Genomic DNA, 7,446 nt, shown 5'->3' with positions numbered 1-7,446 from the left:
TGACTCGATGGCTAAAGAATAGAAGTCGTCAGGTGGGCTCTTTCAGTGCATCCTATGCTCAGACAGTTATATCTCCCCTACCTGTCCACATGTAAGGAATTGTGAGCTGCAGGAAGGTATGATGTGGGTACAGCACAGTCACAGATTAAGATGAAGATTAAACCCATGAGCACAGCTCACATTGACCCCAAGGGCCATATTTAACAGAAACTCAATGGGGAAGTGGTTGTCCCATTATGGCTCAGTTGAGCACATAAGGAGAGCTGGGTGGAAATAGCTTCTGGAAGAGATCTCAAGTTACTGGTCAATGCAGTTATTATGCAGGCAGGGGCATCAGCCAGTCCTGTGTCAGGAACCAAGTGGAAAACACTGGTGGACAGACACAGACACTTCAGCACCCTGGACAGAGCCAAGGAGTAGTTTACTTGTTCGTAAGAATGTAAGAAGACTATTCTTGTGCTTGAATCCTACTTGCATGCTTTCCTCAGGTATGAGGTTGGTCACTATGAGAACAAGGTGCTGGACTAGATGGGCCATTGGCCTGATCCAGCAGGCTTTTTCTGTTTTTATAACAGGGGAGACCCGGCCAGATGGGCGGGGTATAAATAAATTATTATTATTATTATTATTATTATTATTATTATTATTATTATTATTATTATTATCATGTATCACAATACTCCTGCACTGCAGGAGGTCAGACTTGATAATCCAATTCTACAATTCTAAGTTCCTAATCAAAATGCAACACCGTCACATCACATCAAAGCATTTCATTGTGTGACAAAAACACACAATACAGCCATCAGAACAATTCATCTACATGTACACTACATAAAACTGTACATTCGTGCTACACAAAATTAATCTAGTTTAGTTGGTAGAACATGAGATTCTTAATCTCAGGGTCATGGGTTTGAGCCCCACGTTGGGCAAAATATTCTTGCATTGCAGGGGGTTGGACTAGATGACCACCGTGGTCCACTCCAACTCTACAAATTCTATGTTTCTATGATACACAGCCTCCATATACACCTCCCAAAACAATCTCCTTGCACCCATTCACTCAGTTCTTGCTTCAGTTAAACACTCCAACAATGATTAACTAACCAATAATTTGGTTCAGTAAACTTGTGCCACTGGCCCTCCTGATCTGCTTGGCCCCTCTCCTGATCTATCAGAGTCATGACTGAGGTAGACAGCACAACAGAGTTGTGTTATGAGTTTTTTTGTACTTGTATTGATTTGTCTTCTGTGGATCCCCTGTAACTTAAGAGAATATTCTGGGCCCAGTATTTACTGGGTGCAATGAGAGCTATTGAGTCTAACCAGCACATCATACAAGCTGTTTGTATATATCTCTACAGGGGAAGATCAGTGACAGCAGACAAGCAAATCTGGAAGAAATGATCCAGGTTAAACAGTATGTGGGCAAAGGGGATGTCACTGAATGCAAGTTGCATTCCTTCCTTGCTGTAGGTCTAGGAGTGCTTGCTACATCCAACAGTGTACTCATATGGTGAGATTCCCTCCCCACACCACCACCAGAAGCCAATGACATGTAGGGTGGGCACTGAAACTCACCATCTCACAGAGGGTGGTAGCCAAATAAATTAATTGCACTAGCAGAATAACTTTGGCTTGCAAAATGGAGGTTTCCCTACTCTCCTCCTCCTGGGCAAATATAGGCAGTGTGGATGGGAAGGGGGAGGAAGAAAGTCCCAGCGCATAAGCAGAAGTTGTTCCCCTCTTCAAGGAGTTACTTAGTGATACTTTGGATACAATCCAATGTTTTGTCATGTTTTTAAGTGCTCCTAGGGGGAAGGAGCTGAGCCTAGGGTTTGCCGATCAGAAGGTTGGCAGTTCGAATCCCCGCAACGGGGTGTGCTCCTGTTCCTTGGTCCCACCTGCCAACCTAGCAGTTCAAAAGCACGAAGTGCAAGTAGATAAATAGGTACTGCTCTGGCGGAAAGGTAAATGGCGTTTCTGTGCACTGCTCTGGTTCGCCAGAAGCAGCTTAGTCATGCTGGCCACATGACCCAGAAGCTGTATGCCGGCTCCCTCGACCAGTAAAGCGAGATGAGTGCTGCAACCCCAGAGTCATCCGCAACTGGATCTAACGGTCAGGGGTCCTTTTACCTTTACCTTTAGGGGGAAGGAGAGGAACAACATTTCTATAGTTCAGTAAAGGTATGTATAGCTGAGTGGCTAAGCAAATGCCATGCCTACACAAGACTGCAGATACAGGCCTTTGTAAATTCCATGTGATGCAAAACTTGTTTGAAACTGTGGTGAGCTGCTGCCAGTCAGTGTGGACAACATGGAGCTAGATAGACAAATGGTGTGACTTTGTATAAGGCAGCTTCCCATGTTCCTTTCAGAGAGTATATTCACTATTACAGCCATGCCAAGCTTTGGTACTAGTGGAGGAATCAAGTCTGAAAACTAATGGTATAGAAGAAAGATAATTACTTTATTTAATAAAAGCCTCAGCGACATGCTTTTTAAATTAAAAAAGAAACAAATATTAGAAGTTTTAATAAAAAGAATACAATGCACGGTTGAATAAAAGATCTGTTACGGGTAGACAATTTTTGCCTACTAAAGTAGCTGGAAATTTTACTGTTAGCAAAAACTGGATGATGGCTTTTGCTGGCATGAGATGTAGGACAAAGAAAAACTAACAAAGTTATAGGTCCCAGCACTCTAGGAAAAGTACATGTGCCATGTAAAAACTCCATGGATGCCGAGAGAGAAAGCAAAAGCCAAGTCTGACCAGATGGTAAAATTGGATGTTACTGAATGACGTCATAGAACAGACTAGTCTGTATAATGAAACCAAGCAAGCCAGAAGTTTTTTTTAGAGTCCTGGAAGACGTGAATAGAAGTGGTGCATGAAAGAAAAGCACTCTCCTTTGAGAATGCTTTTGAGGAGATCATGTCTAGACTCCAAATGTTAAGAGGCTTTTCCATTTTGAATTCAGAACGAAGACTTTAGCAAGCCGAGCTCTGGGGTGAAAATGCTGAATTCTGTGCTTCCTTCCAACAACCACTTTAGTGAGGCAAATGAGGAGTGTATCTGAAAGGTGCACCTGGAGAATGTCGGTTGAGTCTATCGGTGTCTACCCGTGCAAGGAGTCCAACCCAACAGGGATGTATCCCTGAAGAACCTACAGGTATAATGCCTGAGAGAGATGTTCTCCAGCCAGAAAGGCAGGCAACATACAATTCTAGGGCTTGAACCTAAAACCTCATGGCTGAAAGTCAGACTTTGACTTGGACTATGTGTGCCCAGATTCCTCTTCACAGAAGGGGATACAGGTGAGGCATGCAACATTACTCCTTGTGATTGGAAGGCTGTTTGAAGCATCAGGATTGGCTAGGCCGTAAGTTCTTGCCTGGTCAAGAGAAGTGTCTTAGTCCTGGTACCAGGTATCATAGACCTTTGGTCTGAAGGACTCAGTCTAGCTAATCAGGGCCTTTGCCTGCTCCCGACAGGTAAATCCCGCTAGTCCAAAGCACACAGCCAAAGAAAAAGCAGTAGGAAGTCAGGCAAGAGTTTGAATCCAAGGACAACAAAGCAGGCCCTCACAAAAGAGCAACAGCAACTGCTGCCTAGCCTGTCATTAGCCTTTGCTGCTTCTTTAAATAGGACTACTGGGAGTTCACTGGAACCAAACCCGATACTCCGCAGTTGTCATGACAATACATGCCAAAGTGCAAGGCAGGGGGTGAATCTCGATGGCCGCAGGAGATGTCAACCAAGTTGCACGACTGTGTGCTAAGACTTTGGTATAACTGCTTTTAGCTTCTGCTGAACTCTGCTCAACCCACATTCCCAGTTTGTTCCACTTTGGCTGTGTGAACGGATCAGCTTGCAAGACAGCAATGCGGCCTCGGTCCTGTATACCTGAAGGAGCGTCTCCACCCCCATCATTCAGCCCGGACACTGAGATCCAGCGCAGAGGGCCTTCTGGCAGTTCGCTCACTGTGAGAAGCAAAGCTACAGGGAACCAGGCAGAGGGCCTTCTCGGTAGTGGCACCCACCCTGTGGAACACCCTCCCATCAGAGGTCAAGGAGATAAACAACTACCTGACATTCAGAAAATACCTGAAGGCAGCCCTGTTTAGGGAAGTTTTTAATCTGTGAAATTTCAATGTATTTTAATATTTGTTGGAAGCCACCCAGAGTGGCTGGGGAGACCCAGCCAGATGGGCGGGGTACAAATAATAAATTTATTATTATTATTATTATTATTATTATTATTATTATTATTATTATTATTATTATTATTATTATATATCTAATAACAATAGGCTTATAGTGCAATAGCCACGGTGCTCTTGTCTGTTCAGCCACCCAGCCCTTTCCATCCCAAGGTTCTTTCTATCAGGTTGCCCTTCTCAAAACATACCATCAGTTTTCTTCTTCTTCTTCTTCTTCTTCTTCTTCTTCTTCTTCTTCTTCTTCTTCTTCTTCTTCTTCATATTGTGGTTTAGTTAGAAGCCTCTTTATTTTTTAAGACTTATTTTACTGTAGCATTATCACAGCTTAATTTTCATGCAGTTTAATCACATTGGGTTATAAACTAAAATATCTCGGTACTTATGGTAGCATCTAGTGGAACCTACCCATTTGCTCCTTTTAGTACCCCTGACTCATCATCTTACTCTATATTCATTCATCAGTGTTTTAACAACCGTTCTAAAAAATGTGATGTGATAGATAATTTGTCTAAACATGCTTGGCTTCATATTCTCTCTCTCTCTCTCCTGTGTGTGTGTGTGTGTGCGCTCGCGCATGCGCAAAGCCTTTGGGGCAGCATGCTTACTAGGAAGTAAATCTCACTAAACTCAGTGGGGACCTACTTCAGAGTAGGAATCAACTGCAATTCTTTTCATTCTATAGCAGTTTCCAGCTTTGTAGTTCTTCCATTTATCCTGAAAACAACCCTAGGAGGTCGATTGTGCTTAGAGCCTGAGCTGTCCAAGACCACCCCCAGCTGAGAAGGGCTTTCTGGCTGAGCGAGGCCTGGAAAAAGAAAAACTCCTACATCTAAAAAAGTGAACACACAATCCACCACATTGCAGGGTCACGGACTTCATCACACAATCCATTTCCCCCCTAAAATAGATCTTCAGAGAGAGAGAAAATGCATTCAAAACACCATCATTTGAAATGCTGCCAGAGTCTCTCACCTCCTTCCATCATCGAAAATTCTTTCTAGTAGCACCTTAGAGACCAACTGAGTTTGTTCCTGGTATGAGCTTTCGTGTGCATGCACACTTCTTCAGATACACTGAAACAGAAGTCACCAGATCCTTAAATATAGTGGGGGAGTGGGGAGGGGTATTACTCAGAAGGGTGGTGGGAATGGGTGATAGGCTGATAAGTGTGGAAAACCTGTTGACGACTCTAAACGGCTGCAGTTAGTCTTGCAGGGAAAGGCAAGGGGTGAGATGGCTAAAGATGGCTTTGTTATGTATAATGAGATAAGAATCCAATGTCTTTGTTCAAACCAGGTTTCTCCATGGTTTTAAGTTTGGTGAATAGTTGCAGTTCAGCCACTTCTCTTTCCAGTCTATTTCTGAAATTTCTTTGTATTAAGACAGCTACTTTGAGATCTTTTATAGAATGTCCTGGGAGATTGAAGTGTTCTCCTACTGGTTTCTCTGTCTTGTGATTCCTGATATCAGATTTATGTCCATTTATCCTTTGGCGTAGGGTTTGGCCTGTTTGTCCAATATAGAGAGCTGAAGGGCACTGTTGGCATTTGATTGCATACACAATGTTGGAAGATGAGCAATTAAATAGTCCTGAGATGGTGTGTTTGATGTTGTTGGGACCAGTAATGGTGTTATCCGGGTTTATGTGGCAGCAAAGTTGGCATCTGGGTTTATTGCAGGCTCTGGTACCAGTGTCCATGTTGAGTCCTGTTTTTGTATTATTATGGGTGAGGAGCTGTTTGAGATTGGGTGGCTGTTTGTATGCGATGAAGGGTCTTCCTCCCAGAGCTTGAGAAAGAGAACTGTCATTGTCTAGGAGAGGTTGTAGATCTCTGATGATGCGTTGTACTGTTTTAACTTGGGAGCTGTATGTGATGACTAGTGGTGTTCTGTTATTTTCTTTTTTGGGTCTGTCTTGCAGCAAGTTCTCTCTGGGTATCAGTCTGGCTCTGTTGATCTGTTGTTTAACTTCATCAGGTGGATATTTTAGTTCTAAAAAGGTTTGCTGTAGATCTCTTAGGTGAGAGTCTCTGTCTGTAGAGTTGGAACAGATGCGGCTGTAACGTAGGGCCTGGCTATATACAATGGATTGTTTGGTATGTTTGGGATGGTAGCTAGAAGCATGTAGATATGTTTGTCGGTCAGTTGGTTTACGGTATAAGGTGGTGTCTATGTGTCCATCCTGTATTTTTATAGTAGTGTCCAAAAAGTGTATTTCTTGCATAGATTGGTTCATAGTTAGGTTGATGGTGGGGTGAAAGTCATTGAATGTCTTGTGGAAGGTGTCCAGGGTCTGTTGACCATGTGTCCAGATAATAAAAATATCATCAATGTAACGCAGGTACAAGAGAGGTTTGAGTGGGTAGGAGTTAGGAAAAGCAAACCATTTATCACTCTCAACTGGAGTTACTGAAAAAACAGAAAAACAAAAAACTTTCTAACCTTTCCAACCTACAGGCTACCAATCAAAACAAGAAGATCAACAATATCGTCAAACATTGGTATGTTTGGGATGGTAGCTAGAAGCATGTAGATATGTTTGTCGGTCAGGAACAAACTCAGTTGGTCTCTAAGGTGTTACTAGAAAGAATTTTTGATTTTGTTTTGACTATGGCAGACCAACACGGCTACCCACCTGTAACTGGAACTCCTTCCATCAGACAAAGGGGAAAGGGATCGTTTCTTCCAGTCGTAGTCGTCCCCCACCCCCTTTCAGGCTGAGCACAGGGAACAGCTCAAATGTAGGAGTTATTCCACTGCCTTCTCTCCCTACTGATTCCCAGATATTATCTTCCTCTCTTTCTTGGGAAGGGTAATAGCTCAATGGTACAGCATGAGCTTTGCATGCAGAAGGTCCTAGGTCCAATATCCGGCATCTCCAGATAGCTTTCCAGGTCTGAAATCCTAGAGAGTCACTAGAGGTGTGGAAACTTTGGCCCTCCAGTTGTTGAGGGGCTGTGGCTCCCACCACCCCTGACCACTGGGGATCTCCCCTGAGCCATTTGAAGCTAGATCCCTAGATTATGATATTGGTTACACATTGCTCAAACAGGTACCTGAGATGCACATGCCATAGGGAGAAATGGGGGAAGAACTAAACAAAACATTTGCAAGTGGATTCTATTTCTGTACTGATGATTCTTTGAAAAGCCTACGTAAGTATACAGACAAAGGAATTCAAAAGCTACCTGGAGAGTTCTGGCAAATGAAAGAATAAAA

The sequence above is a fragment of the Lacerta agilis genome, chromosome 3, assembly GCF_009819535.1.
Source record: "Lacerta agilis isolate rLacAgi1 chromosome 3, rLacAgi1.pri, whole genome shotgun sequence".
NCBI lineage: Eukaryota > Metazoa > Chordata > Lepidosauria > Squamata > Lacertidae > Lacerta > Lacerta agilis.
Note: the sequence above shows the minus strand (reverse complement) of the source record.